Genomic DNA, 12,517 nt, shown 5'->3' with positions numbered 1-12,517 from the left:
TGAGGAGTTAGGAAGATGGGGGAGAACTGGTAACTGTGTCAAGGGTGACCAAATCTTGCTTTGGGTATGAGAAAATCCAACATATATTCAAAATAGATGCTGAGGCAACATAAAATTATGACAATTCACTACAAGGTGAATAGAGAGACAAAATGTGGCAGATCCATATGACGAACAAGAGAGAGGAATGAACCACAGACACATGCAGCACCATGGGTGAATTTCAAAGTCACGATGCTGAATGAAAGGCGCAAGACACAAATGTGTATATGCTGTATGATTCCATGTATATAACATTCCTACAAACTGAAAACTAATATATAGTGACAGAAAATTGACTCGTGATTGCCTGAGGTTGTGGAAGAAAGGATGGACTTTGAGCGAGCACAGGGAATCTTTTGGGGGTGAAGAAAATATTCATTTCCTGGATTGTGGTGTTGGTTTTGGGAATAAATACAAATGTCAAAGCTCATTTAATTGCACACTTAATGTAAATTTAAAATACAGTTTATAGCACATACATCATGCCTTCATGAAGCTGATAAAAAGTTGCCATGAGTTCAAAATAAACCCAAACAGGCCGGGTGTGGTGGTTCACACCTGTAATCCTAGCTCTTTGGGAGGCAGAGGTGGGGAGATCACCTGAGGTCAGGAGTTCAAGATCAGCCTAGCCAACATGGTGAAGCCCTATCTCTACTAAAAATACAAAAATTAGAGAGGCATGGTGGCACATACCTGTAATCCTAGCTACTCGGGAGGCTGAGGCAGAAGAAGCACTGGAACCCAGTAGGCGGAGGTTGCAGTGAGCCGAGATCACACCACTGCACTCCAGCCTGGGCGACAGAGTGAGACTCCATCTCAAATAAAATAAAATTAAATAAAATAAAATTAAATAAAATAAACCCAAACTATAGACAATTCAACAAAATGAAGCAATTCACTTGGGTGTCCCTCATTTCCTGAAGTTAAGGAAAGAACTTGCAACCACTTTGTTTACCTATATTGTTTAAAGTAAAACATTAGAGACACATAGACAGGTGCCAAGCATATTGCTAGTACCTTTAGCAAGCATAAAATCATAATGCATTGTAACCCTTCTTTGAGTGTTGCCAAGCTCATATAGATGGGTGTCCAAGACGATGAAAGCTCAGAGGAGGCTAGCATGATTTCAGTTCACCTTGCTGTGTTGCCAGACCACTGAAGCTCTCAAGAGCTGTAGAAACAAAATTGCTTTGATATTTTCCATTATAATACAAAGTGGGCATTCATTTTAAAAATTTAAAACATTGAAGCATTTTTTTTTTTTTTACAAACACACACCTTGCCATAAGGAATTCCAGGGTTCTCCAGATTGTTAATGAAGCCCGAGCATAGAGGAGCAATCAGTGGGCCTATTTTCTTCAGTTTCCTGTCTGCCACATCTGCCTGTTTCTATAACCATTCTGTAATTTCAAGTAACATGTGTGAACTACGTTTTACAGTAGGATACATTGTCCAAAAGGTCCCTGGCTAGCATCATATAGGTGGCAGAGGTCCATCAGACTGCTACTTTGGCAGATGGCAGCTTTTCGGAAACCTAGTGACATATGGTCTGCATGCACAGTGGTGAGGCATGCTTGTCACCCCGTGGCCAGCTTGCTGCAACAGCCGTGGTTCTCCCCGCCTCTGGTTCATCCTGCACAGATCACTGTCCCTGAAACATCGTGTTCATTACATCTCAGCCCTATTCAGAAATAACACTGCAACAGACTAACATTTATTGTGCATTACCTACTGGGCACCACGGCGCTGGTTGCTTTCACATATGTTATCTCATTCAGTTTTTACAATGCACTCATGAGGTGCTCAGGGATCTATGGTGACTTCTTGTTACTAATCAGATCACATTCAAGCTCCTTAGATGAAAATTCAGGGATTCAGGCAATATGCACCTTAGACAGTCAACCTGTCCTTCATTATTCCTGCTCATGATGTATTTATTAGGGCAGTCTTCCCATTTCTGTGCTCCACCTTTTTTTCCTTGCCGGACACCTTTCTTATTCTCCTTTATCTACTCAGGTTTTTAACTTCCTCCAGGACCACCCCCAGTTCACCTCCTCCAGAAAGCCATTCTCAACCAAAGGCCTCGCCAGTTACAAAGTGGTCTTTTCCTCCCATATTTACCCATCTAGTCTGCGCCTTTTTGGTGTAGACATGTTTGTGTATTGATTTGAAATAAACAGTTGTCTAGTTTTTTAATTAATTAATATATATATTTAATTTCCTAGGGTGGGCTTTGTAGCCTTAGACACTGAAATTAATCATTGAATTGAGTTGTATGCCTGTGTGAGAAAATGTTAGTGAATTGGCCCCTGAACAGGAGTGTGAGTCAATTAGACTCTAATTTTATTCAGGACACTTCTTGTGTGGTGTTGGCTAATACAGGAGGAGACTCAGAAAAGCTGCTGCTATTGCTCCAGAACTTCTTTTCTCCATCATAGTAAAAACAGAATCATCTTTCTCCCCCACTGATACCGTGAGAGTACAAAAGCACTTCAGACACTTGAGTCTGTCGGAGCACACCAATACAATGTCAAGCCAACAATCTGAATGAGTATTTACTCATTCAATAAAATAAATCAGTGCCGCATGTCCTCTTAGTCACGTAATCAGAGAAGACTTTTTTGGTCAACAGGATATTTACTCTCTTGAAATGCAATGCCCTTTATCTTTGAGACTATTTTGGTGAAGAAGCCAGAGAGAGTATCTTAGACTTACAACCCCAAACTTCAATTACTTTGAACCAATGGCCATCAGCTATTTTCACCTTTCTTTTTATAACCATTTAAATTATAGTTTCTCTATTTCAGTTCTACTAAATATGAATGAAGCAGGTGAAGTGTGGCCCAGTTGGAACGTTATAGTGTTTGGGGCTGGTTACTATCTTTAGCAGAGATGCTGGAATTCATTCTCATCTCATTTGCTGAGCGCTCTATCATTAAAGTGTCATTGAGAACTGACACCACTTAATTTTAGCAGCTTTCAATTCTCGTTTGCAGCAAGAATAGCTTTAAATGGAGAGGAGTGCAAATTACAGAGAGAGGGATATTTTTACACCACACTCAGCATTTTATCAAACAAAGCAGCCTCCTGGGGAATAGAGGACAATACATTATAAAACCAAACTCTCCTCTGGTGCTGCTAAATGGGTATTTAATCTTCAGATTGCAGGCATCCACTCTGATGAGCCTGTCATGAATATACTGGCGGGGACATTATCTGAGCTGTTGTGCTTTCCTACTCCTCAAAATATCCTTGGTTTTTATTTTGGGTGTGGTCAAAATGAAAAAGAAAAAAAAAGAAGAAAGAAAAAGAAAAAAGCTTCAGAGCGCAGCTGTCCCCTGCAGGCCAGTGCAGAACCTTTACCTCTTCTGAAAATTACAGAGCTCTTGAGATTTTTCCCCTATTAATTGCATAATTGCTTTTCCTGCCAAAGTAATTTGAACCCTTGGGGGTTAAGAAAATCACTTACTGTGAAATAGTGGCAATTTTTAACCCATTCAGCTGGAGTTTCTTTGCCTAATTAAATGTAAAACGGCTATTTGCTGCCCACGGTGTGTATGTGTTTCTGATGCTGCTCAAATTGCTTTGCCTTGGTAGTCTCTGAGTATTTAAACCTTAGTAGAATTATTACACTTAGTTTTTGTGTGTCCTGGAGACTTGCATCATTATTTTGTGCAGGAGAAAACTTTAATCATTGACTGATCTCTAATATTTGTGTCTATCTTTCTGTGTATGAAAAAAATCAAACCATCATTAGTTATAGAGAATGTTTTGGCTGCTGGGAAAAATATCTTGTCACAAGCTGGCTTTGAGAGCAGCTCAAAGGGTTTTCATAACAATCCAAGTTATCATTCCATGGTGTAAAAACTTGGGCCCAGAGGCTTCATGACTTTTCCACGGTCACACCTGAAGTCAGCTTTGGGATTTTCAAATTATCCCTGCATTTCTGCCTCTCCTTTTCTTGCTTTAGTGTAAGTCACATTCTTATATCATGAACCATTTATAAGAAGCAATTTAACACAAGGGTTTATGGTTCTAACGACTAGACGTAATTTGGTGTTTTGAGAGAGATAAAATTGACCTATAGCAAAGAGACTTTAAATATCCATTCTCTACTTAAGAGGACATGTTTTGTTGCCTTGCAATATCTGAGCATACATAGTGCAGAAAGAAAGGCCTAACTGGGCTGTGCACAGGAGACCATTACAAAAGTAACCTCAATTTATAGTCTTTTTCTCTAAAATATTAACTTTACACATGGCTTAAGTTCTAATTTTCACAATTCCCTCCATGCTTTCTCTCTTTTCCCTTTGTATTTTATCTTAATTTTTTTTCCTTTTCTCTTTCTAGTACTATTGCTCCATATATTTGACCTCTGGAACACTTAGATGACATTCAGTTGGCAAAGTTTGAAAGTTCTTATTAAAGTAAAACTGAACTCTTGGAAAAGCTCAGTTATCAACTGAAAAATAAAGGCATTGTATAATCAGAGTACATATTTATTCCCCCAAAGGAATCAGGTTATTGGTAATAAACTTTTCATGGGGGTGGCCTGTGGCAAAGGCTAAGGGTGCAGAGGAGAAGAGGTAGGGAGAGCTGTATTTTGGGGTAGAGCTTCCTCTTGAGCTGCGTGGCTAACCCTGAGTGAGAAAAATGAGGCTCAAAAAGAAGACGTGATGTGTCAGGGAGTTCTGGAAAGAAGGGACAAAGCTGGAATAAGCTAAAGCTCAGGCATTCTACTGCTATCATTCTATCCACCCCCACAATACAATACCATCCACTGGACATGAAGTCCGAAATACTCTTCTATGTCTTTTATGTTATTTTAAATGGTAAAATCACAGCATTAGTGATTGTAAGTATTGTGTGTAGGTGTGTGTATAAACTTTTTAACAATCCACATACTGTTATTGTTACTTGATGCTGATTTCTGTTGCAGATGAATTCTCAGCATCTAGTCATTATTCACTCCGGCAATTTTTTGAACTTCTTAGAGCACCATCTGAATCACTCACCCAGGTTGAGTGGCCCTCTAGACACTGTGCTCTTGACATCATGGAGACCTAAGGTAGGTAGGTCTACCTTTCCAGCTACAGTTGCCAAACAGCCCTGATCTTGGGGGATAAGCCCTTGGCCTTGTTTCTAAATCCCACACAAGCCACCCACCCACATACACACACACACACACACACACACACACACACACACACACAAAACAAGTAGAATTTGAACATAGTCAGGTAAATGGAGTTTGGTAGAGGGTGCTGAGGCAAGAAAACACAGAAGTAAGATACTTCAGTACATGGATGGGAAATACTGAGTAGTTGGGTTTGGCTCTAGCTTGGGGCACTGGAAAGTAAGTTGTGACTAGATTGTGGAAGACCTCAGTTACTGGGTTAAGATATTAATTCCTTACTTTTTAGGTAATAGGGAGCCTTTGAAGCTTTTGGAATGTGACATGATCAGAGCTCTGTGGTAGCAAATACTGCCCAAGATAAATTAGACATGGGGAGAACAGAGGCAAAGTCAAAGTCATTGCAGAAACTCTGCCAAGAGGTAACGAAGTCCTGAAATCTGCTTTTGGCAGTGAGAACAGAAATAAGAAATTGATTGTCAAAGACATTGTAGAGATAGAATTGGTAGACTTTAATCTGGGGTGCAGGGAGAGAATACTGAGGAAAGTAATGTCCTACTATCTAACGCTGATGTTTCAAGTTTGTTTTACCACCAGGAAGGTGATGTATTTCAAAAAATTAGGAAACACAGGAGGCTTAGAAAAGGTAGTGATGTCCAGTTGGTAGTTGAAAATACAGGCTGAAACAGGGAGAGAATTCCATTTTATCTGCATAAAGAAACCAAGACATTGAATGTGGCTATCAAGGCAGAGAGAATAAAGATAAAATATCAGAGTCCAACTCAGATCTTTAGGAAACACTACATTAGAGTGTTCGCCAAGGAAAATACAGACAGCAAAGGAATAGAGAGGTAAGTAAGAAGTGGAGTATGGAACATCATGAGAGTCAAGGAAGGAGAAAGGTTTTTTGAGATGGAGTTTCACTTTTGTTGCCCAGGCTGGAGTGCAATGGCATGATTTTGGCTCACTGCAACCTCTGCCTCCCGGGTTCAAGCAATTCTGAGTCAGCCTCCTAAGTATCTGGGCTTACAGACATGCACCACCACCCCCGACTAATTTTTGTACCTTTGGTAGAGACAGGGGTTTCACCATTTTGGCCAGGCTGGTCTCAAAGTCCTGACCTCAGCTGATCCACCCTCCTCGGCCTCGCAAAGTGCTGGGATTACAGGCGCGAGCCACCACAGCCTGGCCTTGAGTGAATTCTTGAGCAGAAGTATTAGACTTATAAAAACAAACTGATCTTTCAAAGTTTAGGAAGCTTGCTCACAAAGAAACTTTCAGCAAGAGTACCAAAAGCAGCTTGGCCACGAAAGGAAGGGAAAATGAGAATTTGAACAGCAGACAGAATGAAAGAAGGGTTTTATTTGAGTGAGAAGATCTGAGTGTGTTTTTATAATGTGGCTAGTGATCTAACCACAGAGAAGAGAGAGGGAGGACAATGTTTGGAACAAGGCCTTGAAACAGGGGATGGGAAGAAATTCATGGGTGAGGGTGGTTACCTGTGAAAGGAACTAAGAATACATTGATCTCAGGGACGGGCAGGAAAGAGGAGAAGAATGGGTGAAATGAAAAAGAAACATTTAACTGAAAGAGAGAAAAAACAAGGCAGTTCATGTCAAAGGTTATCAATACAATATGGGACTAAGTTACATAACGAGAGAAAGAGAACTGAGGGTAGGTATCCTAAAGTACACTTGAGTAGGTACTGTAGAAAATCTGATTTATTATTATTTTAACAAACATTGACATTGCTTACTATGTACCAAGCACTGTTATAAAAGCAGTTTACTTAAACAGTCATGAATCACCTAATGGTGGGGATAGCCTTTGAGAAACGCATAGTTAAACGATTTCATTGTTGTGTGAACGTCATAGACTGTGCTTACACAAAGCTAGATGGTATAGCCTACTACACACCTAGGACCACCATTGTATATGTGCTCTGTCATTAACTGAAACGTAATTATGCAGCAGATGACTGTATTTGCTTATTAAATATTTTAGACAATCCCAAGTATTATTATTACCTCCATTTCACAGAGGGGGAAACTGATGTACATGGAGGCTAAGAAACTTGTTCAAGGTCACACAGCTAGGAAGCACAATCACCATCCCTGAGGCAATCCTGTTGGAACAGGTTTCTCTGAGACATGCAGTCTTTCCTGATAGTGGTCCATTGGGTATAAGCAAAAGCAATGACCAGCAACCCCGATGGCACAGGTGAACCACATCACTTCATTAGGATGAGAATGAATTGGTCCCCTGTGGAACTGTTTATCATTTTCTGCAGCCCAAAGACCAATAATTAAAATTTTTAATTTTTATTTACTTAGAATGACATTAAATAACAAATAACATCAAAAACAAGTCAAGAGAGAGCCCATGGATGGAATCAACAGGGTTTATACTTCAGTACGTTTAATGTCACCTTTAATGCTCTGCATTTTTATTCACATTTTGCACTGAGCCCTGCAAATTGTGTAGTTGACAACGTAACTACAGCAGAAATGTAGCTGCAGAGGAAATGAATAGTGAGTTTTCCAAGGGCCTCAGTGAGCATGTCCATTAGAATCTCCAAAGGAGCTTTTAAAAAAACGCTATGCCCTGGGACCTATCCCAGAGCAATAATATTAAAAAGCTGAAGGTGAAGTTTAGGATTTTTTTTAAAAAAGCTCCCCAGGTGATTGTAACAGGTAGCCAGGTATGAAAACCCACCAGACTTGGCAAATCCAGATGGAGGACAAAAGAGGGAGAGGATCAAAGGTTCTTGTAGGTGTTTCCTTCACACAATGAGGACAGGGAGAGCTGAATGGGTAGCACTGGAAGACAGGAAAGGATGGAGGCTCAATAGACTCAGATTTGGAAGCAGACAAACTGTGGAGGAAAAGAAAGCATTAGAGGATGTTGTGGTTAACTAGGGACATTCTTAATTATTATAGGCCAGTTTCTTCCAGAAGTAGCTGTACAATAATAGAAATCCCTTGTCACTGCTTCTAGAAAGAAATAAACATCTGTCCTAAAAATGATCACATCCTTGCAAAAACAAAATAATATGTCTATAAACAAAAGCAGCTTGTGGACAAAGCACATACAATCTACAGTGCAGGAGGAGATCAAGACTTCTCAAACGATCTGTAAGGAAAGAGCAGGTTTTTGTTGACTGGTTTGCTTTAATTTACCACTTGTTATGATCTGATATTTTTGTAAGATAGAATAAAAAGTGAATGGCTAGAAAATGAATTAGACACCCCAAATACCTACAAAACACAAGCCCAAATGTTTTTATTTTTCGATAAAAATTTTAAACAGACTAGATTCAACAGACATAAAATTATTCTGTCAAATTGCTATACTCTTTCCAAATGCTCTCAATTGCTGCATCTTAACATCTCAGCATGAAACACTTCAGAAATCAGCTTCAGTTCATAGACTGCACTGTGAATACTCACAGTCATTCTTCCCCAACTTGGAAATGTTCACGTTTTACACCATCTCGATGACTCTCTCTCCATACCTAGAACCAGGGTTTGTTACACCATTTGCAGGGCTCAGCACAGAATAAAAATGCAGGGCTCCCTTTTCACAAAGCAGAGAAAAATGTGATGTTGAAGGCACTAAAACTTCGAACTTGTTCTTGTCTTCCGCGATCTCTCTCTTGACTTGTCATGATGCTATTTATTCGCTATTAAATGTAATTCTAAGTAAAGAAAAATGAAAATTTTAATTATCAGCATCAATGTAACCATTCATCCTTACGTTTTGCAATACCAAATTTAAATTCAAATACAAAAGCATTTAATCATATGCAGACTCACCAAAATTACATATTTTATATTTCACAGCTCAAACATTCATGTCTTTTCTTCTTACTGGAACAGTGGAAACAGTACAAAACAAACTCAATTGTTTTTATTTCTTTTTTTATACGAATATATTATATTATCACCTTCTATCCTATCTTTGGCTTAGCAATGATAGGTAAAGAAGTACTAAACTTAAAAAAAGGAATTATGGATTGCCTTGTCATTCCCTTTTCCTCTATATCATTGTTTTGACCTTAAGTAGAATGCAAAGAAGTGACTTAGGTAAGGATATAATAGAGTCCCCTAGTCATTCATGTTTCTCTTCCTTCCTTCCTTCCTTCCTTTCTTTTCTTTTCTTTTCTTTCTTTCTTTTTTTTTTTTTTTTTTTTTTTTTTTTTTTGAGACAGAGTTTCCCTCTTCTTGCCCAGGCTGGAGTGCAATGATATGATCTCAGCTCACTGCAACCTCTGCCTCCTGGGTTTAAGCAATTCTCCTACCTCAGCCTCCAGAGTATCTGGGATTACAGGCACCTGCCACCATGCCCGCCTACCTTTTTTTTTTTTTTTTTTTTTTTTTTGTATTTTTAGTAGAGCTAGGGTTTGTCAATGTTGGTCAGGCTGGTCTCAAACTCCTGACCTCAGGTGATCCACCCACCTTGGCCTCCCAAAGTGCTGGGATTACAGGAGTGAGCCACTGTGCCCGGCCCATTCATGTTTCAGAGAATGTCATTGCCTTCTTTCTGTGTTTGAAGCATTTCTGGTTCAGGTGGAAACCAGACGGAAGCCTCTCATGGCTGTCAGCGCCCTTGCTTGCTCAATCACAGATGTAACACACTGATCTTGTATTTGTTTTGCGCTTCTACACATCCTGAGTCCACTGTAATTCTGTGCTCAGGGGGCACTGCAAACACTATACGTAAATGGGATGTCAAGAAACAGCAGACACACATATTGTGTGTATCTCCTCTGCTTAGGCTTATGCCTCATTGTCCCATCAGACTTCACCTACAAAACACACAATGTCAACAGCACAGCATACACCAAGCTCAGGGCTCTTATGAGCGTGAGACCATTGCATAGCTTCACAGGTCGCACTCCTACAGCATTTTGTCAACAGCTTTCTTATAGAACATTAAAAGGGTCTGTGTGCTGTATGGTTCAACTCTGAACATCATTTTTGAGGGTTTCAATCATGCTTTCCTGATCCCTGTTTTAACTTGATCTTGTGCCTTGTCTTATTCTAGCAGGTCCTTCATACCTCTGCCATGGTAAGCTTTCTATATAAAAATCTCGTTAACTAATTTTTGTCTCAAAATTATTTCAGAGTTCCAGTTGCCTTAAGGACAGAGTCAAATCTTTTAACTAAGATGCTACAGACTTTCCTGATTCGGCATTCCCTCCTCTCTAGCCTCATCACCAACCATGCTTCTATATATGTGCAACTTATGATCCAGGCAGAGTCCCTTCCATGGACCTTCCTGCCACATTGAACATGTGGTTTCCTCTGCCTGAGAAACAAAGCTTTTCTCATCCTTCTGTTCTCCTCCACCACCCCATGGCATGTCCTCTGGATAACATGTACTGAGTCTTCAGGATTTAGTTTTTGTAGCATACTATCTTTGGTCTTCCCTAATATCCAGACTGGGTTGGAAATCTTCCTTCATACTTCTCTGTACCCCCACCATGTGCCATTGTATTAGTCTGTTCTCACACGGCTAATAAAGACATACCTGAGACTGAGTAATTTATAAAGGAAAAAGGGTTAGCGGGCTCACAGTTCCACATAGCTAAGGAGGCCTCACAATCATGGCAGAAGACAAAGGAAGAGCAAAGGCATGTCTTGTATTCAAGTAAGAGGGCATGTGTAGAGGAACTTCCCTTTATAAAACCATCAGATCTTATGAGACTTATTCACTACCATGAGAACAGCATGGGAAAAACATGCCCCATAGTTCAGTTACCTCCCCCAGGGTCCCTCCCATAACACGTGGGAATTATTATAATTTGAGATGAGATTTCGGTGGGGACACAGAGCCAAACCATGTCAGCCATGGTCCAGGGTTTGCTTGCTATGGTTAAGACTGCACCAAGAGTAGAGGCTGTGTATCACCGGGGACCTTCACCAAACTTGACACTTGGGAGATGCTTAAGACATCATCCAAGTGTCAGGATGTGGCCTTATGTTGCTTAAGACAAACATTTGGTTATGCCTTTGTTTAACCAAATAAATGAACAATCAGTATTATGTACCGATTTGAGCTATATTTAAATCCTCCCTTGGGGCTTATTTCATTGTTAGGGAGGAAATCTTACCTCTTGATGTTTTAACTTAAAAGCACTTCCACAGTTAGTTGTGCAATGGGTATGTGTGTTTGTATAATTACTAGCGCTAAATTTTCACCTTTATTGCTCAGAATATGTTTTCATCTTCAACTTTTTTTATTCTTGCAAAAATGTCCCTGTGGGTTTCTAAGAGATGCCTTATTTAAGATCCTGGAAAAGGCAGTGTGGTATAATGGAAAAAGTGTTTAAGTGTTGAGTTTCAATCTCAGCTCAGCCTCTTAACAGTTATGTGACTTTGGAGAAGCTCTTTGCTATCTTTGAATATCAGTTTTCTCATCTTCAAAGGAAGATTAAGGATTGCTGGAAAGAGTAACAAGTACATACAGAAAACCTTTTTCCCCAGAGCTCATACATAATACTCAATGAGTAGCTGTAATTATAATGCTGTGAAATTTCTCATTCCTAAGTGTATAGCTCTGAGTCTGAAATAAGAACTGAATTCAAATAATGCACAGCATCCTAGAATGTTAGTTCGGGAAAAGACTCAGGATAATAAACTTGATACTTTCTAGATGAGGAGACTGGGTCTCAGAGAGATCAATGACTTACTTGCCTGAGGTTTCAGAGCTAATCAGAACCAGTCTTGGGACTCAAGTCTTGGTCTTCTGATTCCAAGTGCAGTGTTCATTTTCTAATAGCCATTTTTAAAATTCTCAGTGACAGCCACCTCTATGTGCAGGGCTGGTTACTGAGAAGCCTGGTCAGTCTGTGACCCTGGCTTCCATCCATTACATTCCAGGGCCAGTGCTCTCTTCTCTTATTGCTCATGTTGGTTATGATGTGTGTTGATCTAACCAAAGATATGTAGCAATGAGAGTGAAAATACATGAGGGAGAAGAAAATAAAGAAGTGCTTCTTGGTCAGAGAGTAAACATCCAAATATATTCTTCCTCTATATTTTGAACTGAAGGCCTTCGGAGACAGAGACACCATAAAGAGGATTTCAGTGGCAACACAGCTGGCTCTGCATCTCTTTTCTTCTCTACTTCTGCAGTGCTGAGCTTGCTTGGGTTTTCTTGGATGCTTTTTGCTACCTTTCCACTCATCACTGTCACAGTGGAACTCTCTCAATTGACATCTCAACATGAAGTTATTTACAGTGAGCTGATACTCATTGAGATACAGGCTGTACTTACAGAGAGAACTGACCATTTGACTGTGAGGTTATACTGTTGAAAGGATATATAGCAATGAGT

The sequence above is a fragment of the Rhinopithecus roxellana genome, chromosome 8 (assembly GCF_007565055.1).
Source record: "Rhinopithecus roxellana isolate Shanxi Qingling chromosome 8, ASM756505v1, whole genome shotgun sequence".
In the NCBI taxonomy this organism is placed as follows: domain Eukaryota; kingdom Metazoa; phylum Chordata; class Mammalia; order Primates; family Cercopithecidae; genus Rhinopithecus; species Rhinopithecus roxellana.
Note: the sequence above shows the minus strand (reverse complement) of the source record.